Raw genomic sequence first — 24671 nt, 5'->3', positions numbered from 1 at the left:
ATAAGTTGATCAATTCTGCATTTTCTTTTCCTTCCAATAGTTCATAAAAGGATCATCTGTAATCTCTACATCATATTGACCAGAAATTTGTCTTTGTCAAACTAGTCCTTATACACTCAAAATATTTCCTGACTGATGAACATATACATTCATTTTAGATAAAGAAATATTCAGAAGTATAGATATAGACATAATAAATCCTGAAAAAGGAAGAATTTTTAAATGGACAGCATTTACGTTAATTTCAGGGTGGGGGGGAAGGGTAATTTTTTTTTCTTCTTTATACTTTTCATCATTACAGATATAATTTTCTGTAACAGATATTGCATTTAAGGGAAGTTTAAAAATAAAAAGGAGGAGGAAGGAAGAAGGAAGAAGATAACTGCCTGGGTCCCATATGTGTATTTGTCCCTTTCCTTCGGTAGAACACCGCGCTAACTAGCTTACTTCACACTAATTTACCTAAGCCCTCTCATCCACCCGATAAGGCTGTATGTTCTGTGTGAATATCTTGAATGGCACACACCTAGGGGCTAGGAATGACTATACAGACTGTTCTCTTGGTGTCACAAACAACCAGTGGTTACTGTCATTTCCATTAATAGCAGGTGACACTCACCTGTGGAATATAGTAAGCAAAGTGTGGATTTAAGCCTCTTTAAAAAGTGAGGGTCAAAATGCTGGAATGGACCATGGTAAAAGGAAAGCAATATTCAAAGGCAACAAATGTCTTCTCCAGAATGTGGAGATTTGATAAGATTTTCTGTGAATAAAGATTTATATATTGCTTTACAAAACATTTCCATTTTTACATTATATTCCATCTCTGAACTATGGGTTCAGAATACAGTCCCATGGTTCACTAGTCTTATTTTCATGCCTCCAAACAAAAAGGAAAAAATTGAGCCATTGAATGCCTGTGGGAAGAGAAAAAAAAATCTATACCAATTTGCAATTAGGTGATTAACGCAAGAGTCAGTGGTAACAAGCCATGTGTTTTTAGTCCAAACATCTTTGATACAAATTGCTGTTAAAATCTTCACCCTGCATTTTCTTTTTGTCTTTTGACTGTAGGGTGATGATATAAGGTAATTGCACAGTAACTACAGAATGCTGCATGTTATTTCATGCAAGCTATTTAGTAACTATGTCAGGTAACCACACAGAAAACCCTTTTAATTACAAGATAGGATAGCTTGCATTACCCAGCTGCATTCTTTCTGGTTAGCCTTGACCTATTGGTTCATTGCTAAAGCTCTCATTTGCCCCAGGTTTTGCTTCACCAGCTGCCAAGGGCTACACTGACTCTGGTCAAGTGCAGCTTGAGGCATCACCTCCTGGGAATGCTTTCTCTAGTCTCTCCATACAGGGACTAAGGGCTTGGCTGCAATTGCTACTTGTATCTTCTCAGTTCTGGTTAGCAACACTTGAAAGATTCTTCTTGTCCTGGATTCTATGAAAAAAGTGAAAAGTATAATTGTTGATGACTCAGCCCACACTGAGGAATAAATTAAATAGAGCTTCCTTAACAGCTAATTTAAGCAAATATATGCAAACATATATTCACTGTAAGTAATTAACAGTCTGGAGTTATTCCCTTTCAACACTCCTTCTAATTTTTCTTCCTGAGAGAATGGTGACTCAGTTAGCTATATGTAGCTAAGTATAATATACCCGCAGTGATCTTGTGTCCTCTTTTCTCATCATCCTGGTTTGCATGTTATCTACAGATATTTCTCCATTTTTGTGTAGTTCCACTTCCTACTTAAGTATGTGTCAGAGCTGTTATTTCATTTAGCAAGATTGGCATGCTAATTTGCAATGCATATTCAGTATTTTTGATGATAATTGCTCAAAATTCAACTTCAAAAGACACATAATGAATTGTATTTATAACTCTAGCTATTGCTGCTCCTAATTTGCTATGGAATAGATACTGAAACATAGGGAGGCACACTCTCCCAAGTCTTCTGTAAAATACTTGCTTCTATAAAGATTCCCTTCTGGCACCCTGGCTTTTGACAGTATGAGAATGACTGACTTCCAGACTAAATGCTACTATGGAGGAGAGACTAGATCCTGTTGTGCAGAAATTGGATCACCTAATCCAGTGTTTTCTCCACCTGCAGCTATGGAGGCCTGTTGCTTGACTGTTTCATGGCCACTTATTTGTGGGCTACAACTATTATGTCTGAAGGAAATCATGGTTCTTCCCCCCCGGATTCGCAGGTATGAGCAGTGACAGAAAGTGTAAGTGGAACTTTTACATCACCATTAGAATTGGCCTATCTTACCTGTAAATTGCATCTAGAAGTTTTTCAGGTTAAAATATTTAACATTGGAGAGAAATATCAATGTAGTTTTTCCAGCCTCCAAAATGTTTTAATTCTTTTTTTTTTTTTTTGTAATGGCTGATTGGTAGCAATATTCTGCCATGGGTCCTGAATTAAACCGACAGCCCAACATGCTTCTTTTACTCCATCTCATCTTCAGCACCAACTCTTCCCAAGAGGGGTTCTTTTCAGACCTTTGTCAATACTCTACCCTCCTCCAAAACAAACCTGAACCTAAAGAGTCTTGCTTGATACTACTTACTGACCCCACACACATTATCTATCAGGTAGCAAAATCCTGTAGTTTTAGAACCATAAAGACAGGAAAGATATATTCAATTTTTAACATACCTAGCATAAGTTATATATTCACCCATAAAACCACATGGGTTTCTTTGCTTTAGCTGATTTTTTTTTTTTTTTTTTTTTTTTTTGAGGCTGAGTCTTGCTCTGTCACCCAGGCTTGAGTGCAGTGGTGCGATCTTGGCTCACTGCAATCTCTGCCTCACGGGTTCAAGCGATTCTTGTGCCTCATCCACCCAAGTAGCTGGGATTACAGGTGTGTGCCACCAAGCCTAGCTAATTTTTGTAGTTTTAGTAGAGATGGGGTTTCACTATGTTGGCCAGGCTAGTCTCAAATGCCCGACCTCAAGTGATCCACCTGCCTCAGCCTCCCAAAGTGCTGGGATTACGGGCATGAACCACCATGCCTGGCCCGAAATTCTTTTATATCAGTATGGTAACACTTATTGTCTAAGGATTATTAAAACATTCCAATGTCTTTTGATAGCATCAGAAGAATTCCTGAAACTTAAACGTAGATCAGATTCAAATTTAAAATGTTGATCATGGACTGATCTTGGATACGGACATAGGAAGAAAGATCTGATACACAAAGCAGTAAAATATTTTAAAATTTCTGCTCCCTTGTTCAAGTTTGGTGCTTATCATTACCACAACCAGGACAGTGCTGTGACTTTTTTTTCTTTTAACATTTGATGATTATGAACTATTAGTTACAATCTAGATTTGTGTCATAATGGGAAAAATACTCATCTCAAGTGGACATGTTTATCTTTGTTTAGTTAAATACAGTTTTCTTCATAAACCAAATCTTTTGGATCATGAAATCACAGTTGGTGTTAAGATTGGGAATCACCACTGTAGCCTATCTACAAAAATAGCTCTTACCTCCATACCCTCTACTCCATTCCAGCTGCAAATGCCATAGTTTATTCCTTCCCTTCCTTTTACTTGGGCTGTTATAAAAGGCCTCTAACTAGGCTTCCATCATTTTCTCTCTCTTGTTTCATTGCTACTCAATTAATTAATCCTGCTCAAAACATTTTAATACATCTCTATTGACATCCTAAGCACAAAATTCCTTACCCTGGCACTTAAGCCCTCTGAAATAAAAGTGCAACCTGTATCCTAAGCCTTAACTTTCATTACTGCTTAACAAAATGCCTGTGTCAATCAAGATGTACTAACTCCTAGTCTTTAATCATGGCAATTAGACATAAGGTTCTGAATTGTTGACTCCATGGGTTTAAATTCTGAGTCTGCCACTAATTAGCTGTGTGACTTCAAGCACATTCTTTAACCTCTCTGAAACTTAATCTCATTGGCAAAATTGAGATAACTCAAAAAGTTAGTTGTTTATCATTACTATTAATATTATTTAAAGTATCCTTCAGTTTCTTGCCTCTCAAATTTGCTCATTTTTCTTTCTTTTGGCTGAACATTCGCCACTCCTTTTTAATCTTGCTAAAGCAGTGGTTTTCCAAGAGTTATCTCTGAAAAAGCAATAACAGAATTACCAAGGAACTTGTTAGAAATATATATTTTGGGCCCCACTCCAGATATATTAAATAAAAAATGTTGCGTATGGAGCCTAGTGATCTGTGTTTTAACAAGTCTTCCAGGTAATCCTGATGCACAATAAACTTTGAGAATCAAAACCAATCTCAAATGCGACCACCTAAAATTCTTTCTTCCTTTCTTTTTTTGAGATGGGGTTTCTCTCTGGCTCTGTTACCCAGGCTGGAGTAAAGTAGTGCCATCTCGGCTCACTGCAACCTCTGCCTCCAGAGCTAAAGCGATCTTCCTCTCAGCCTCCCCAGGAGCTGGGATCACAGGCATGTGCCAACACACCCAGCTAATTTTTGTATTTTAGTAAAGACAGGGTTTTGCCATGTTGGCCAGGCTGGTCTTGAACTCCTGGCCTCAAGTGATCTGCCCACCTTTGCTTCCCAAAGTGCTGGGATTACAGGCATGGGCCACTGCACCTGGCCTAAAATTATTTCTATCTTTCCAAGGGCACCTAATCTCTTCCCCGACTAAAACTTTTAGAGAAGCACTTTGTACCACACATTGGCATTTCTCTTTGCCTTAACCATATGTCTATATTTACCTTATTCCTCCTTGACCTTTGCCAAATTGTTAACACTTTGCAAGAAGGAACTCTGCTTACTAATCTTCAACTAGGAAATTAGGGCTTGACAAAGTTTCCTTCAAATATTTGACTACATTGGAATGAAAGAATCTGTGGTACTTACAGTACTAGAGACTAAATAACTAAAAACAGAAAACTTTCTTTTTACTATCAATTAAAAACTTCCATTCTGGAAAATTCAACAGCAACATGGATTGGGTGCTTCAAGTTCTTAATTAGCAGAGTTTCGAGAAAGGCAAAGGAGTTAAAGCTTCGTCCTTATAATCATCTCTTCATTCTTTGGTTCTGTAGTGTAAGCCCTTTTTTTAAACATAACTTTCTGAATGCATAATGTTGGATGGAAAATGTAATATTAAGAATTGAGGCAAAATATATGTGTAAGGCTGATGGTTCTTTAAAAGTACTTTCTATTTTATCTGCCTACAAAAGGTGTACACAATGCTATTTGTGTTTCCCATTTTGCTTAAGTAACTTTGAACTCAGAAAGAAAGCCCAGCTTGGCCCATTAAATTGCAAATCCAATAAAAATAACACATAGTCTCTTTCTTTCTAACTGGATAGAGTCTGCCATATACAAAAGGAAATAAAACATACTATTTTTTAAAACATCATTCACTAATTAGCACAAATAAGCAATGTTTTAAAAGAAGGTAAAAAGGAGGAACTAGTGGCTACTTTGATATCAGTGTTCAAATCATGCTTGCACTGTGTGTGTGTGTGTACATATTAATGTGTGTGTGTGTATATAGACACACACATACATTATATACACACACATACATTAATATATACACACACATTAATATATACACACATAAATATATATACACACATTAATATATACACACATAAATATATACACACACATATATATACATACACATATATATACACATATATGCTCAACTACTACCCAACTATCAGATGGATAATATCAACCATCCAACTGATCAAAAATAAAGATCTCATTAGTGTATGTATGTGTGTGTATATTTTCTATTTCTAGTCTTCAGTATATATGTGTATATACTGAATATATATATATTCAGTGTGTGTATATATATATACATACACATATATATATACACAGTGCATATATATACACACACATATATATGTGTATATACTGAATATATATATATTCAGTGTGTGTATATATATATATACATACACATATATATACACACAGTGCATATATATACACACACATATATACTGAAGACTAGAAATAGAAAATATACACACACATACATACACTAATGAGATCTTTATTTTTGATCAGTTGGATGGTTGATATTATCCATCTGATAGTTGGGTAGTAGTTGAGCACAGCTGTATTTTCAAGCAGTTGTAAGTTAGTGTGACCTGTAGTGATGGAAAAGGAATCTACCGTCATTGGGTTTCTTTTGATCTAGTGGTTTTTCAGTACTACTGACTTTGCAACTTTGCTTGGAGACAACCTTTAATTCTCCACAACTTTAATACATTAATATGCAGGCTGAACTCATAGATAATTGAAAGATGTCAACCTCTTCTAACTATATCTATCAGAAGATTGTTGTTTTTTTTTTGCCTTTGGCAGAGAATCAGGTACTTGCTGCCTTGTCAGAGGTAAGACAAAGTCTTATGAAACAAAATACAGTTAAAGTTAAAAATGATTTAAAATTTCTCCTGACTTTTAAACTTTTTTTTATAACACTAGCATCTACTTACTTTATTTACTAAATATGTGAGAGAAAACAATAACTGTGTTAATGAAAGAATGCTAAAAATGACTGCTGTCTTGCAGGTAAGGTCCAATCAATATGGCTTCTAACAGGTATTTTCTCCCCTATTTCTAAGGCCCTCACCATTACAGATTACCTCCAGAAGGAACCAGAAAGAGACCTCTTGGAGAACTTCTAAGACTCCTAAAATGTTTTGGGAAAACTCTACTTGCTGTGGCTGGTTATGGAACAAGATGACAGCAGAGATTTCAGAGATACTCTGCACAAGTCACAGAATAAATAATCAGCACACAGAATTCTATTCATCTGCTAGTAAAGGCCAAACAAAAACAATTCCAGAACCCATACCTTTATGATAAGTAGACTCAGTTTAAAAAAACAAAAAAGGGAAGATAATTATAAAATAAAAAGGTGAGTTTCTTTGGGAATAGGACTCCAGAAAAATTGCAAGCTCCAATAAGAAATACAGATTATAAGAGCAAGCAGGGATGAACCTTGAAAACATTATGGTAAATGAAGTAAAATCAGCCTGACACAAAAGAACAAATATTGCAGGATTCCATTTGTATGAGGTACCTAGAATTGGCAAATTCTTGGAGACAGAAAGTAGGATTGAGGTTACCAGGGGCCATAGAGAGAGGAGAATGGGAAGTTATTATTTAATGAGTACAGAGTTTCTGTTTTGGATGATGAAATACTTCTGAAAACGGATAGCATAGCCTTGTAAAAATACTTAATAACATTTAATTATACATTTTCAAAAGGCTAAAAGAATAAGCTTTGTGTTATGTATATTATACCACAGTTTTAAAAATATAATGTAAACAAACAAATGAAAAAAAGCAAGTAAGGAGACCCTGCGATAGAAAGTCTGTCTGATACTAACATGTTATGAACTTACAAAAAAGAAAAAAAAAGAATTTTCGGAAGAGCTAAAAAAATAAGAAATAAATTGGATTCTCATCTGCAAGAATTATATCATGTTACCCATATAGGATAATAGTAGAAGATTAAAAAAAAAAAAAAAAAAAAAGAACAGAAAGCCAGCTAGCACTAAGCAGTGATATTTTTGAAAAGGGAGGAGACCATAAGTAGGACCGATTCTAATAATATCCTCTCCATTTATAATGTTTTCATAAAAGTTAATGTATTCTGTAGACCACCATCCTTACCTGTGAAGAAGAAAAACGGTAAAAAACCAGGCCATTTACTGATAAACAGTTGGCCAGAGAGGAAGACTAATTCTTTACCACAAAGTTTAGGGATACTGAGTTGCAGCATAAAGGGTGAAATTGTATTTAAAGCTTCATGAAGAAAGGAAGGGCCGGGCAAGGTGGCTCACACCTGTAATCCCAGCACTTTGGAAGGGCAAGGCAGGTGGATCACCTGAGGTCAGGAGTTTGAGACCAGCCAGGTAAACATGATGAAACCCTGTCTCTACTAAAAATACAAAAATTACCCAGGTGTGGTGGTGGACGCCTGTAATCCCAGATGCTTGGGAGGCTAAGGCAGGAGAATTGCTTGAACCTGGGAGGCAGAGGTTGCAGTGAACTGAGATCATGCCATTGCACTCCAGCCTGGGCAACAGAGTGAGGCTCTCTCTCAAAAAACAAACAAACAAACAAAAAAGAAAAAGGAGGGAGGAGACAGAAAGGAAGAAGAAGACAAAATTAGAAAATCAGTGCTTTTGTGATTGAGAGATCTTTGGAAACATTTTAAACATTCAGCATCTAGCAGTAAAAAATGGTTAGTAAGTGTACCCCAGGATTACAGAAAATGATCTACATTTGTTAATAAACAACTATTTAAAAATACTTCTACCACATATATTAAAGCAGAATTTCTTCAACATGTACCAACAGGATCTCCAGGGAACTAGTTAGAAAGGCACATTAGTGGGCCCCACCCCAGACCTGCTGAATGAGAAACTCTTGAGAGTGGGGTCAGCAATCTCTGCTTTTACAAACCAACCCACCAAGTGACTGATGCCAGCCAAGGTTTGAGAGCCATTGTTTAGGATGGAAATCAGCAGAGAGGTAGTTAGCAAGCCCAGCAGGTGGTTAACCAGACTACACTGGCCCAGGGGAGAACCACAGGCAGGTCTCTTGCTGGAGGGAGCTACTCCTGAAGATAGGAACATTGCTGAAGCCCTCAAGGGAGAACTTTCTTCTTTTCCAGGAGGATTTCTTACTGGTCTGGGGAACTACTTGTCTGCTGCTAGCGTTAATAAACTAGGGTTTTAGAGAAATCTGGAAAATGATTCTGCTCAGAAACAGCATGAGGACTCCTCCTGCTTTCAGAGCCCCTGATCCCCAGCCCCTTCCTCCACATTTCTCCATATTAGAGCATATCTGCAATTTATTATGTCAATTTCCTCAACTCTTTCAGAATGTATATTCATCTCACCATTACCAAGAAGACCTTTCAAATTAGGCCTACCTGATAGCACTATCCAAATATTCTGCAATAAAAGGATTTAGCTGGAGATTTCAGGAGCCCCCTTAGATGTGTGTGTGTTCTTTTAATCTTTGTTCTTCTTTCTGTCATGGAGTATCTGGGAACAAGGTCCATATGTAAGTTAGCAAAAAAAGCGCCTGTTTATACTAAGCTTATGAAGCTCCCTTAACCTCAATATGCTGTCAAATGTTATTGTTTTTTTAAATCCATGAACAAATATATATTTTTAAATCCATGAGCATTTGTTTCTTTAATAGGATCATCCAGGTTAATGAATATTAACGTTTCCTTTTGCCGAGTCTTATCATCTTTCTCTAACTAGACTGAGAGTCTAACTTAGTTCTACAACCTTAAGCCCACGATCTGCCCCTCAGCACTGTAGCCTGCCTGTTCCCTTTCCAGGTGTATAACCAGCATTCATAGAGAACAAGATCCAGTACTCATTATTTGTCCAGGTCCTGTTTACCAAACTATCATGTATCCTATTATTTCCCAACCTCTTGCACTGTGATCTTACCACTTCTCTGCAGCCTCCTACCTGTTTTCAACCTGACATTGATGTTACTTTTCTTTCTATAATTTGCACTGGTCTTTTGAATTATGTCTACTCTGGAAGTCCCTAGTAACAACTGCAGAGGATTCAGAAAACAGCCCATCAAGCTAGGATTTCCAACAGTCTCTTCAAAGAGAGCTTGGTATATTAAACCATATTTAGAATTACACCACTAAAAAGTGGTTAACAGAGGTTCACCAAATAGTTTTGTTTTTCCTCCAAAACCAAAAACACACATATTCACTTTGTGAATTATTTGCTAATGCCTTAATGCTAAATGTAACTTACCAGCCACCTAGCCAAGAATCAGTGATTATGGGATTTATTCCTATTGGAAGAGATAGTACACAACTCAAATTAGATCTTTTCTTTAAAAAAAAATGTGTTGGAAGATTGTTGAACCAATGAAATTTAGAAGGGAGAAAACATAATTTCTAAAACTTTGATAAAGAGACATTATTTTTTAATAAGTCATGAAAATGTGCATTGACTCTTAAAGGTTTCAAGGAAATAAGGTAGCCTAATAAAGAGGATTAGCTGGTGAGCCAATGGGAAATTTAATATACTTTTTTCTCCCTCGTATTTTATTTTCACTTACTTTTATTACAATCTATGTTTGTGAAAGAACTAGAGGTTTGATTTGCAACAGGAATATTTTACTGTTTCCATTACCTGAGGGTAGGAGCCAACACTTAAGCTCCATGTATCACTAGAATTGCCAAAGTTTGTGAGTAGTTCTGTTCAATTCAATAGTAAAAACAACGACTGGATAATGCTAGGCAAACTGCAGTAACAAACAAACAAAAACCCAATTCATAGTGGCATAACATAATCAAATTTTATTCATGTTCATACAAAGTCCGATACAATCCAGGAGCTCTACTGAGAAGCTCCCATTTGATAATGACTGAGGGATGCAAGTTCCTTGCATACTGTGGCTACACCATTACCAATCTTCCTGCTGCAGAGGTAGAAAGAGACACAAAAAATACACTGGCATTTAACTGTCCTGGCCCAGAAATGCCGCTTTCCCATATTTCATTGGCCAGAGCTAGTCACATGACACTAACCTAACTGCATCGTAGGCTGGGAGGTATAGAAGAGCACTAGAGTATCTGGTGAGCCCTAAGAGCCTTTCCCACAAGCAGTGCTGACATATTGATTAAAGCTATTTTCCAAGATCTGTGCTAATTAATTTACACGCATTATCTAGGATCCTCAAAACAACCTTTCAAGATAAGTGTTAATAATTTCACTTTATAAATGAATAAACCAAGGCTCACAAAATTAACTAATTTACATGTATTATCTCTCATTCCCACAGAGACTTATTATTATTATACTTTAAGTTCTGGGATACATGTGCAGAATGTGCAGGTTTGTTACATAGGTATACATGTGCCATGGTGGTTTGCTGCACATCATCTATATTAGGTATTTCTCTTCTAATGTTATCCCTCCCCTAGCCACCCGACCCCAACAGGCCCCAGTGTGTGCTGTTCCCCTCCCTGTGTCCATGTGTTCTCATTGTTCAACTCCCATTTATGAGTGAGAATATGTGGTGTTTGGTTTTCCATTCCTGTGTTAGTTTGCTGAGAATGATGGTTTCTAGCTTCATCCATGTCCCTGCATAGGACATGAATTCATCATTTTTTATGGCTGCATAATATTCCATGGTGTATATGTGTAACATTTTATTTATCCAGTCTATCATTGATGGACGTTTGGGTTGGTTCCAAGTCTTTGCTATTGTGAACAGTGCTGCAATAAACATACATGTGCATGTGTCTTTATAGTAGAATGATTTATTATCCTTTGGGTATATACCTAGTAATGGGATTGTGGGGTCAAATGGTATTTGTGGTTCTAGATCCTTGAGGAATCACTACACTGTCTTCCACAATGGTTGCACTAATTTACACTCCCACCAACAGTCTAAAAGTTTCCTATTTCTCCATATTCTCTCCAGCATCCGTTGTTTCCTGACTTTTTAATGACTGCCATTCTAACTGACGTGAGATGGTATCTCATTGTGATTTTGATTTTAATTTCTCTAATGACCAGTGATGATGAGCTTTTTTTCATAGGTTTGCTGGCCTCATAAATGACTTCTTTTGAGAAGTGACTGTTAATATCCTTCACCCACTTTTTAATGGAGTTGTTTTTTTCTTGTAAATTTAAGTTTGTTGTAGATTCTAGATATTAGCCCTTTGTCAGATGGACAGACTGCAAAAATTTTCTTCCATTCTGTAGGTTGCCTGTTCACTCTGATGATAGTATGTTTTGCAGTACAGAAGCTCTTTAGTTTAATTACATCCCATTTTTCAATGTTGGCTTTTGTTGCCACTGCTTTTGGTGTTTTAGTCATAAAGTCTTTGCCCATGCCTATGTCCTAAATGGTATTGCCTAGGTTTTCTTCTAGGGTTTTTATGGTTTTAGGTCTTATGTTTACGTCTTTAATCCATCTGGAGTTAATTTTTTTTTTTGGAGTTAACTTTTGTATAAGGTATAAGGAAGGGGTACAGTTTCAGTTTTCTGCATATGGCTATCCAATTTTCCCAACACATTGTATTAAATAGGGAATCCTTTCTCTATTGCTTGTTTTTGTCAGGTTTGTCAAAGATCAGATGGTTGTAGATGTGTGGCATTATTTCTGAGGCCTCTGTTCGGTTCCATTGGCCTATATATCTGTTTTGGTACCAGTACCATGCTGTTTTGGATACTGTAGGCTTGAAGTATAGTTTGAAGTCGGGCAGTGTGATGCCTACAGCTTTATTCTTTTTGCTTAGGATTGTCTTGGCTATATGGGCCCTTTTTTTCCATATTAAATTTAAAGTAGTTTTTCTAATTCCCCACAGAAATTTTTAAAGGTTTCTATTAACTTCAGTTTACAATTGAACCTCATAAACATAATTTTCCAAAAGTCAAAGGACAAAAGTAGGATTTTAACCCTGGAAAGACCCTATCTTTTTACTTTTCCACATGCTGTGTACCAAATGTACTGCTAGGCTCTGCGGATACCACAAACAAACAGAAACATGGGGAGGGGAAAAGAGAGAGGCCTCATTTCTGCTAAATGACATCAGATACTGCCATCAGCATCATGCACTGGTGCCTCAAGGGAATGTTCACACTTGGACCAGGGATATAAAAACCATTATTTCCAAAGTCAAAAAGACCAGGCAATCAGAGTTAGGTTTTCTATAAAATGAATAGAGTTTTAGGTTCAGAATCCACAGGCACCTTCCAATGTCCTAGAAGGGGCCCAAGCAGTGTGTTCAGATGGTGTTTCTGTAACATATGCAAAAAATGAGATTTTTAAAACAGGAATTAGTTAAGACCACTGCCTCTTTCCATGTCTATGTCCAACCTTTCAGGTTGCTGGTGGGAAACTACTTATGGGCATTTTTAAGATCCAGTTGAGAGGAAATCAAATAGAATGTACATTTAATTTGGCTTTCACAAGAAATATTCATGAATCACAGTCATTTACTTGCATAAATAAGTTACTGCTAGGCAAACTGGTTTAAGGAATGGCTTTCAGGAATATCCCTAGTATTGTCTCACCTGCCATCACAACATGTATGTGCAGAGCTGGAAAGTGTATTGCGATATGAACATGTTCCTATGGCACCTAGCAACAGAAGAACATGGGTGAAGCTGGAAATGGAGACAGTCAGAAGCTAGTAAAGGGAAAATTCTCATAATCACCAGACATGTAAAACTGTGAGTAGAGAATGCAGTTTCCATGAATGTGTAGTCAAAGTAGTTTTTTTTTCTGTGAATATATGCTCAACAATGCAGCATTTACAATTGTAAATCACCATAATTTTATGCTTTCAATGGCACTTTCATGAAATAAAATTGATTTCAATTTCTGTATTTGGAGGAGTACTACAGAGAACACATATGCAAACTCATATGTGAACGAAACTTCCACAGGTTCTCCAAATTTGACAAAAATCCATAATTTTACACAATCAATCATGGGTTATAGAAATAAAATAAACCTTTTGTAAACAATTATCAATAAGAAAACAAATTTCTATCAACCATGCTGGAGAAAAGATTAGTTTATTCTATTCTCTTTATAGAAAATGATATAAAATTTAAAAATTGTTGACATGTAAAGAAGTAATCAAAGAGCTTACATCAAAAAATACTGGGAAAAGAACAGTTTAATTTCAGAAAGTTAATTTAATTTGCAGTGTTTGTCAGCTCTTTTAAATTTCTGTGTGTGATTTCGTTTTCTATGTTATGTATTACTATCATACTTACTTTGTGTCCTTTTTCTTAAAGAGTCCTGTCCTACCCCCAATTATGTAAGGTTCAGGTTCCCCTAAACCAGGATTCACCCTGTGCTACCACACATTGGCAGGTAAAATGCCCATCTCACTGACCTAGCAGAATTTATTTTTATTTTTATTTTTAAGTTCTGGGGTACATGTGCAGGATGTGCAGGTTTGTTACATAGAAGTGGTGTAAAATGTGAAAAAAAAAAAAAAAAAAAAAAAAAAAAAAAGGAGAGAGATCCAAGATGGCTGATCACTAGCAGCTCGGGATTGCAGCTCCCACTGAAAGAGCAGAGAACGAGAGGACGCCACACTTTCAGTTCAATTTTTGTTGCTCACACACCAGGAGATTCCCAGCGGAGGAGCCCCACCTGTCGCCAGCGTGACTCTTGAGGCCGGTGAGGCGGTTTTGCCGCTGCCTTGGTGTGGCGGTTCTTGGTGCAGAGTCAGAAAAGCACCATCAATCTTAAAGCCGCTGTTTTGGCCGGAGCAGTGGGTTGCTCAGATTCTAGCGCCGGGAATCAACAAGTTGGACGTCCATTCAGAAACCCAACTATAAAGACGGTAATTATAAAGACCACAGATGGATAAATTTATAACGAAGGGAAGAAAACAGCCTAAAAAGGCTGAGAATACCCAAAATCAGAATGCCTCTCCCTCTACAGGGGATCACAGTTCCTCATCAGAAACAGAACAAGGCCTGATGGAGAAAGACTGTGTTCCATTAGCAGAAGCTGGCTTTAAAAAGTGGATGATAAGAAACTTCTGGGAATTAAAAGAACTTGTTCTAACCCAATGCAAAGAAACTAAGAACTTTGAAAAAAGGTTTGACGAAATGTTAACAAGAATACACAATTTAGAGAGGAATATAAGTGAATTAATGGAGCTGAAAAACACAACACGAGAATTTTGCGAACTATGCACAAGTTTTAACAGCCGAATTGATCAAGTAGAAGAAAAGATATCAGAGGTCGAAGACCAACTTCATGAAATAAAACAAAAAGACAAGATTAGAGAAAAAAGGATAAAAAAGAACGAGCAAAGTCTCCAAGAAATATGGGACTATGTGAAAAGACCTAATCTACGTTTGATAGGTGTACCTGAATGTGACGAAGAGAATCAATCCAAGCTGGAAAATACGCTTCAGGATATTATTCAGGAAAACTTTCCCAACCTAGCAAGGCAGGACAATATTCAACTCCAGGAAATACAGAGAACACCACAAAAATATTCCTCAAGAAGGCCAACCTCAAGGCACATAATTGCCAGATTCACCAGGGTTGAAATGAAAGAGAAAATACTGAGGGCAGCCAGAGAGAAAGGTCAGGTTACCCATAAAGGGAAGCCCATCAGACTCACAGCAGATCTCTCAGTAGAAACCCTACAAGCCAGAAGAGAGTGGGGGCCAATATTCAACATCCTTAAAGAAAAAAACTTTCAACCCAGAATTTTACATCCAGCCAAACTAAGCTTCATAAGCGAAGGAAAAATAAAATCTTTTGTGAACAAGCAAGCACTCAGAGATTTCATCACCACCAGGCCTGCTTTACAAGAGCTTTTGAAAGAACCACTACAAATAGAAAGGAACAACTAGTATCAGCCTTTCTAAAAAATACCAAAAAATAAAGAACATCAACATATTTAAGAAATTGCATCAACTAACGGGCAAAACAGCCAGCTAACATTAAATGACAGTATCAAACACACATATATTGTTATTAATTTTAAATTTAAATCGACTACATCCCCCAATCCAAAGACACAGACAGGCAAAAAAAGCCAAGACCCATTGGTATGCTACATCCAGATCCATCTCACATGCAAGGATACATAAAGACTCAAAACAAAGGGATGGTGAAAAATTTACCAACCAAATGGAGAGCTAAAATAAATAAATAGAAAGCAGGAGTTGCAATTTTTGCTGATAAAATAGATTTCAAAGCAATAAAGATCAAACGAAGCAAAGAAGGATATTACATAAAGATAAAAGGATCAATGTAACAAGAAGAGCTAAAGATCCTAAACATATATGCACCCAATACAGAAATACCCAGATATATAAGACTTACAAAGAGACTTGGACCCCCACACAATAATAGCGGGAGACTTCAACATCAATATTAGATAGATCAATGAGACAGAATGTTAACATCGATATCCAGGACTTGAACTCAGATCTGGAACAAGTAGACTTAATTAACATTCATAGAACTCTCCACTTTAAATACACAAAATATACACTCTTATCAGTACTACATCACACGTATTTACAGGTTTAAATGAAATATTGGTTGGCTGCTTGTTAATTATTTTATTCCCTCATTTTTTTATGTCTCTATTATTAAACACAATTACAGGCATACCCAGTTTTAGACTGCATTCTAGCCCGGGCAATAAAGCAACACCCCTGTTCTCTCTCCCTCTTCCTCTTTCTTCCTTTCCTGTATTCTTTTTCTTTTTTTTTTTTTTTTTTTTTAATTCTTTTTCTTCCTTTCAAAAAAAAAAAAATGTGAAAACCATGAAAAAATAAAACAATAAAGGATCTAGATGCCAATAGTGTGATAAGTTAACATGTTGACTATTTCAAAGCAAAATAAGTCTTTGATGTTTTAAATATTCATAGCAGGATATAAGTATTTAATCTGCAAAGACATGTAATGTAAAGAACAGCATCTTTATTATTAATAATAGCACCATGCAGATTATATTTATCAATAATGAATACTATTCAACTTTAAGGGACAACTATGACTTAGGCCAGGCAACAAAGATGCTTGGATAAAAGCGGAGTTTATAAAATGAAGAAAGGGGACCTTCTGATCCACTGTACACGAAATGAAACAATCTAAAGTCTCTAGGGAGAATTAGAGTTTCTGTCTGGCACAAAGTGGAGTCGCCTACTTGTTGGTAGATATAGGATACATTTAATCACCAAGATATAAAAGGAAATTTGATAGTGCCAGGAAAAAAATGCAATGCTAATAATTTGAAGTTTAATAAATAATGTTAATGCTTATGCTTAATAAATGCCTGATGGACTTTTCTTTTAAAAAATTTGCTACCATAGTCAACATTTTCAAAAATTCTATTTAGAAAACAGAAATAGCATTTCTCATGCTGAATGTCTTTAACAGCACAAAGAGGAAAATGAGACTAAAATAAGACATTGTCTTTATCCGTTTTTATCAGGCTATCTAAAACATGTTACAGAGTTTAACTCAGTAGCCCTTACATTACATTCCAGATAATTTCAAAATATACCACCGTTCTTGAGCTGGGTAGCCTGTGGACCAGAGAGATGAATCAATTTGTTAAACGTAAGTAGTAAACACAGTACAAAAATAAAGGTTGGAAAGAGGGGAGGAGAAGCTAGAATCCTCAGCACAAATTCTGAGGCTGATCCATTCCAGTAAGTTTCTTAAAATAAATTATTCTGTTTTTCTCAGGAAAATACTACGGCCCTGTTTTCAATAAACTAGGATAGCTCCAGAAACAATTTAGCAGTCAATCTGAGAGTTATTCAGAAAGATCTAATTATATTCCAATGGCTCTAAATATATTGTGAACTGTGGATAATTTTGAAGAATTTAATTCACAGAGAAAGTGTAGAACCACAAATCAATAGAAAATGTGTTAATGGCGGAAATCCTTCTCATATAAGAATAGTTCTGTTCACACTTTGTACCTCCTCTAAATTCTATTTCACTAAAATTCTGAGAAACCCCCCCTTCAAAAAAAAAGAAAAAATCAAAAGCTAGATGGATAAAATCCAGAATCTTTTTTTTTTTTTTAATCTGGAAAGGGTTTTGAAGATCATCGATTTAGCCTTCTGACTTATCTGAAATAGTCATTTAGATAGAGGCAGAATTAGGATCAGAAACCAAATCTCTCCACTCCTACTACCACAATACTGTCATAAATCACACTGCCTCTTCCCAAACCTTTTCCCACTCCCAAAAAAAGATTAAAAAAAAAAAAAAAGTCTTACAGTGGATGATCACATTAAAAAATCTGAGGGTATATGAGAATTCCTGAGTTTAGATTTTTAAGAAAATTTTTTATCAACATAAAACTAATATTCCCAAGAGACAGACATTGGGAATACTATTTGGCTTTAAGGTTAGGAGTGGTGATAGCAAAGGAGCAAAAGAGAAAAGTAAAGGAAGGGAGAAACTGTGCAGAACTATACCCTCAGTAACCCTATTGTGAGCCATATGCTGGATGCTGAGGAAAAGGAAATGAAAAGCTTTGAATGCAGTTGTCCTACTTCCTGCTATTTCCACTTGAACCAAACTATTTTTCCACCAGGATCCAACATGTGTGCAGTGACACATGGAAACAGGGTGAGCTCATGAACACAGGGGAATACTCTCCAGCATTCCCAGCACAGCACCCTGGACACACATGGCCACTCCCAACCTCCACTCCAACGGATGGTTAATGTGGAAGACCTACTGATGGAAAAACTCACTTTGGAGCAGAAAAGGAAAGCCAAAAAATAGCCCGGGCACCTGGCTGCCATTTATGAATAATGCCAGCAGACAAAAAACATTAGATCTCTTAGTTGGAAAAGACTTTTATTCATTTAAATCATGGCAAGAAACTCCTCCAGCAATACAGGAGATAGTGGTATCAAAAACAGATAACCATGTAAAAACTATGCAAATTTGGAAAAGTGCATTGCTCTGTCAAAGTTCATTAAGTAGGTCTTAATATTTTAGCAAAAGAAAATCTCCCATCTGAACACAGGGCATGATGAAGCTCATTTTCTTGTTTCATGTTTGTATGTTTCTGACACTGCAGTACAACATTTTAAATTGAATCTTTAAATGATTTTTCTGATGTCAAAAACATTATTGGGAAGGCCAAGCTCGCTAGGTGACCTTAAGTGAGGTGGTTACAGCATTGTTGCTGGTAATTTGGCTTTGTGATATATCCTTCTCCTAGGTATTAAGGTCTGGTTTGAATTAAAGTCTGCAGCATACTCACAGCTGTAAAAGTAACTGAAAGGACTTGTTTTCATCTGATGGCCAAAAGACTTTCTTGTAACATACAGTTTGTACGTTTAATTACTTACTTGTTGGGCATTTATTGACCCTCTACACACCTGATGCCAAGCACTGTGCTAGGTATAGATATAAATCCTGACCTAGTTTCAAGCCCTATTTCTGCTGAGTAATTACATTTCAGTGGAGCATGATATTTAACCCCTCAGCTTGTTTCCTCTTAGGTTTGTTGTAAAAACGGAATGAGAGATAATAGATGTAAAATACTCAATACATTATGGTTTTAAGATGACAGTTTCTACCTTTGAATAGTTCAATTTGAAAATGAGATGCACATGAATAACCAAAATGTAATATGCTATTTGCTACAGCAGAAGGTGTCTACTAAGACAGTACGGAGAAAGGAGTGGCTAATTTTGTCTAGCGTGGGGCTGGGAGAAGGTCATCAACGAAATGTCAGAAAGAAGGTAACTTTGGCAAATGAGTAAACAGGGGCAGAGAGAGACATTTAGAAAAGTTAAGATTAAATCTACCAGGTCTCCTGGTAGCAGCAGAAAAGTTTACCCCCTCAGGCCACTGATGCTCCCATTCTTGGAAGCTGAAAGTTGTGCAGGACATTTCTAGCTTTGCCCCCACACTGCCTGGCCCTGATGGCATTTCCAAAAATTATTCTAATGAGGGAACTGATCCTTCCAAGGAAGCAATTTAGGAAAAAATGGGATAAAATCAGTAGATGAGTCATAGAGGAACTGAGGAAGGGGGTGGGGAAGATACCATTGGATAAATCTAGAGTTAAAAAATAACATAGTTAAGATCACACAATACACTCAGGGTACTTAGGACTTAGTATGCGTTCTACTAGTTTTCCATCGGAAAAAAACTACTGGTAAAAAAAACTATTCACTAAAATGTTAGAGTGTCTGTTTCTTCTAACATGTAAGGAAAGTATTCCACAGTGACGGACAAGCAATAAGTTTATCACTAATGAAGCAGTGAGCTAGTATGGAGATGGCAAATAGAAGAAGCCACTGTCCCCTCCCCTCCCTTTCCTCACCCTAGGCAGGCATTATAAATCAATGATGGCATGCTGTCCTTTTGAAACTGGATGAAACCTCTGAATCTTGGCCTTTACTGTCATCCCTGAACTAGTAGTCCTATAAAGAATATGCTGAAAACACAGTGAACAACATGATATTGTGCCCACAGAAAGAACAACAGTGCAGTCTCATTGGTCTGGTTAAGAGAATCATGCAAACTCTCAAAGTTCAACTTGATGATGTTGCAGTCAAGCTGTTAAAAAAAAAAGAAAAGAAATTTCAACTTGATTCTAGATATTTACTGTGAAATGAGGCTGAGACAGTGTTAAATATTATGGATTGGTTTACTCAACATTTATGCCAACTCTCTTCTAGCATACAGAAGCTGGAAAAAAACATTTCTTGATCCTTTTAAATTCAGGTTTGGAATTTAAATTCAGAAGGACTTGCATGAAAAAAAAGGTAGTGTTCAGTGTACCTATTCCTAGAAAGGTCTGTGCTGGAGACAGCGTTGTCTCATGGTCAGCCGCAGTAACCCAGGCTTCCTGATCCAGGGACTCCTGGCCCTGGTGGAGAAGGTAGCAGCAGCTCACTTGGACGCTCAGTTCTCTAATAATGTTTGAGAGTCATTCCTGGAAGCTCACCTAGACCCCGTGTTTTCAGTTCCCTCTGTCACAATAATTTCACAAACCTCTTCATAGCCAAGTATCTTTCAGTTTAAACAGGCCAGACTCTTGTCTAAAACTGAACTCTGGCTTACAACAAACATAAAAAACTACCTTAAACCATATTCACTGGAAAAAATAATGTGGCAAAAATAGTTCTAATGTCATGAATGTTTTAGGTAAAGCCCATATTATTATAGCTTCAGCTGTTAACTCCCTATGAAAATAAATACAAAATCTATATATCTCCAAATTCTGACCTTACCTGCCCTTCCATACCTCAAACTGCTTCTTGAACTTCTACACTTGGGTTTTCTGCCGTCACCAAGGTGTCATATATCAATAATTTTTTTAATCTTCCCTTTCATTATCATGGTCACCTCGGCTCAAAATTTCAGCATAATCTCACTTCTCTCTTTGTCCTTTACCAAGCCCTAACAATTCTTTCTTTGCATAATCTCTCTTTCCCATTGTCACTATCATCAATTTAGTTCAGGCTTTTCTCAACTGGGCTTGTTCTAGTGTAATATTCTCCTGTCTGGTTTCCCTTGTTTCCAGTATATCCTAATCGCTTTGACCCACAAATTTTTCCTAGCTATGGCACCCAAATCAGTACTTCTAAAAATCATTCTCATTTTGACACTTCCTGCTCAAATATTTTGAGACTTCCTATACCCCAAATATAAAATTCAAACAATTTAACTTGGCTCTCAAGGCTTCCACAATCTGACTGTCAACTAATCAAAATTACTTCCCACTACTTCCCTTCTTAAGCACTACAGCCAAACTGGCCTCTTCACATTCTCATCTTATTGAAATACTATTTTGAAGAACCGTGTCTTGTACACCATTTTTCCTTCCTTCAGTGCCCCTTACTCTCTTCTCTGCATTTCATGTAATAAGAATAGAAAATCATAAACCTCCTCCATTACAAGGCAAAATGGGGAGTGAAGACTCCAGAGCTATCTGAATGACAAATAGAAAAGAATTTGCTAAATTAGGAAAATAACGTTTTAGATTATTTTATCGTTTTAGTCCACTATCAGACATATGTTTTATTTGGATTCTGGGAGAGTTGCAACTTCTTGTGAGTCCTATGGTTCTCCAGGTGGAAAGGAAAATACTATTCAAATGGACTATAATCATGAAATTATTTACATTGGATGACAGATAGTACCACTGGCTTATATAACTTTTTTGGTGAATATAATTGTGAATAAAGCCAGATAAGAATTTGGTTAACTTCTGCCAACTGAGACATCCATGCAGATGAGCAGCTAGCTGAAACTCTCTATCACCACCGTATATATTTTTTTCTGTGACAATTTTAGTATCTGCATCAGAAATGCATTGCTCATTTTATCTATCTCATCAAAGAGCCTCAAATCTACTTCAAAAACAATGGACTGTTTTTATTTTTTTTCATCCTTTCTCCTGTCCTGCAGTGTGCTTGCACCAGCAGGTAAAGGGATTCTCTTCTAGGTATGCAGCATCCTGACACACATCACCTCTCCCCTGCCACTGCTCTGCCACTGTACTTTTCCAGTTGAGGGCTCTGGAACAGTAGACCAAGTGCTGCATCTGAATTCACGCTTGCTGATTATGGTCTTAGGCTTATTTTGTTCATCTTGTTTGCTACGTCCATATCACACAAGGGATGGATGTTTAAGACTTCAGTGTTATTTGTGGCTTTCCTGCCAATTTTCACTTGTCAAAACCTGAGAAGCTCCCATAATCTTTTCATGTCAACCAGGTCTTCCACAGAGAGTTAGTCTGGATGTTTCTCTTCGTATCTCCCATGTCCAGTTCACAGAACTCTAGACTAGGCAAATATATTCTTCCCCATTCTAATAAGATGTGTGCCACCAGTAGCCTAAAATCCATCTTCCTATTAAAGACAACCATGATTCAGAGATTTCCCATTGTTGGATTCCATCTTGGTAACCTTTTGAACACTTACTGCTCATCTAAAGTCACAGAAGTTAATTGGAAAAGGTGAATAGCAATGCTTCAAGTCTGTATGCGATTTTTCCCCCTAGAATATATTGCCCAAATATTATCCAGAATTCCTTCCTTTCCCAACAAATAGGCTCAACAAGTTTTTTTAGGCTTTCCAAGCCAACTGTTGTGCTGGGGAAAGACAAGCAATAGGCCACACCAAATCTGCATAGAGCCACATACAGGCATTCACAATCCCCATTTCTTACTGAAAAGGCTAATATTCACCCAGTACTTGAAGCCTTCTGTGATGAATCATGATGCTTTCCTGATTGGCATTCTAATATGCCCCATTATTCCTTCACTCTCTCGTCTAAATCACATTCTTCCACTCTCCTTTTTATTGTGTGTTTTTCAGACAGGGTCTCACTCTGTCACCCAAGCTGGAGTACAGTAGCACGATCACAGCTCATGGCAGCCTTGATCTCCAGGGCTCAAGCTCTCCTCCCACTTCAGCCTCCTGAGAGTAGCTGGGATTACAGGTGTGTGCCACCAAGCTTGGCCAATTTTTTATTTTTAGTTTCAGTAGAGATGGGGGTCTTACCATGTTGCTCAGGCTGTTTTCAAACTTCTGGGGCTTAAGCAATCCTCCTGCCTCAGCCTCCCAAAGTCTGGGATTACAGGTGTGAGCCACCATGCCTGGCCCTTTTACTCTCCTTTCTCATGAGCCAGATATTAATTACTCTTGGAAGATTCATCATTATCTTTGGCAGTGCATGTGCTACTTCTTTTCCAGGAAGTCTAGACTGTCACATGCTTTTCAGTGTCACATTCCTCTACTTTCTATTCTCCTGACTCAACTGTCAGTTCTCTTTCACCATGCTTGAATCCTGTATTTCCTGGTTTTCTTAATTTTCTACAAGAACTTCAATCTCTGATATCCTTTCTTCTACTTGATCAATTCAGCTATTGAAACTTGTGTATGTTCGTGAAGTTCTTGTGCTGTGTTTTTCAGCTCCATTAAGTCATTTAGGTTCTTCTCTAAGCTGGTTATTCTAGTTAGCATTTTGTCTAACCTTTTTTCACGGTTCCTAGTTTCTTTGGATTGGGTTAGAACTCCTTTAGCTAGGAGAAATTTGTTATTACCCACCTTCTGAAGCCTGCTTCTGTCAATTCGTCAAACTTACTCTCCATCCAGTTTTGTTCTCTTGCTGGTGAAGAGTTGTGATCCCTTGGACGACAAGAGGCATTCTGGTTTTTGGTGATTTCAGCCTTTTTGTGCTGGTTTCTTCCCATCTTGGTCAATTTATCTACCTTGAAGTTGGTGACTTTCAGATGGGGTCTCTGAGCGGACATCCCTTTCTGTTGATGTTGAAGCTATTTCTTTCTGTTTTTTAGTTTTCCTTCTAACAGCCAGGCCCCTCTGCTGCAGGACTGCTGGAGGTCAACTCCGGGCCCTGCTTGCCTGGGAATCAGCTATGGGTGCTACATAACAGCTAGGATTGCTGCCTGTTCCTTCCCCTGGTAGCTTTGTACAGAAAGTTACCTGCCAGATGTCAGCCAGAACTCTCCTGTATGACACGTCTCTTAGGATATACGGGGGTCAGGAAGCCACTTGAGGAGGCAGTCTGTCCCTTGTAAGAGTTCAAGTGCTGTGCTGGGAGCTCTGCTGCTCCCTTCAGAGCTGCTGGGAAGGGATATTTAAGTCTGCTGAAGTAGAACTTATTGATCAAGTGGAAGTAAGGGTATCAGAGATTGAAGATCAACTCAATGAAATAAAATGAGAAGGTGAGACTAGAGAAAAAAGAGTCAAAACAAATGAACAAAGCCTCCAAGAAATATGGGATTATGTGAAAAGACCAAATCCACATTTGATCGGTGTACCTCAATGTGACGGGGAGAATGGAACCAAGCTGGAAAACACTATTCAGGATATTATCCAGGAGAACTTTCCCAACCTAGCAAGGTAGGACAATATTCAAGTCCAGGAAATACAGAGAACACCACAAAGATATTCCTCAACAAGAACAACCCCAAGGCACGTAATTGTTAGATTCACCAGGGTTGAAATGAAGGAAAAAATGCTAAGGGCAGCCAGAGAGAAAGGTTGGGTTACCCACAAAGGGAAGCCCATCAGACTCACAATGGATCTCTTGATAGAAACCCTACAAGCCAGAAGAAAGTTGGGGCCAACATTCAACATCTTTA

At 37.3% G+C, this 24671-nt stretch overlaps 1 long non-coding RNA gene across 1 annotated transcript; it reads left to right on the top strand.

The window, feature by feature from the left end:
• Positions 1-14735: 14735 nt before the first annotated feature.
• On the top strand, positions 14736-24273 carry LOC116539623. Its single transcript, XR_004264132.1, has 2 exons — positions 14736-14787; positions 24218-24273. It is a non-coding gene; the product is annotated as an uncharacterized LOC116539623 (long non-coding RNA).
• Positions 24274-24671: the final 398 nt, after the last annotated feature.

Source organism: Sapajus apella, unplaced genomic scaffold (genome assembly GCF_009761245.1).
Source record: "Sapajus apella isolate SASKATOON/1434 unplaced genomic scaffold, GSC_monkey_1.0 scaffold1, whole genome shotgun sequence".
NCBI lineage: Eukaryota > Metazoa > Chordata > Mammalia > Primates > Cebidae > Sapajus > Sapajus apella.
Note: the sequence above shows the minus strand (reverse complement) of the source record. Positions and strands in the feature narration are given on the sequence as shown.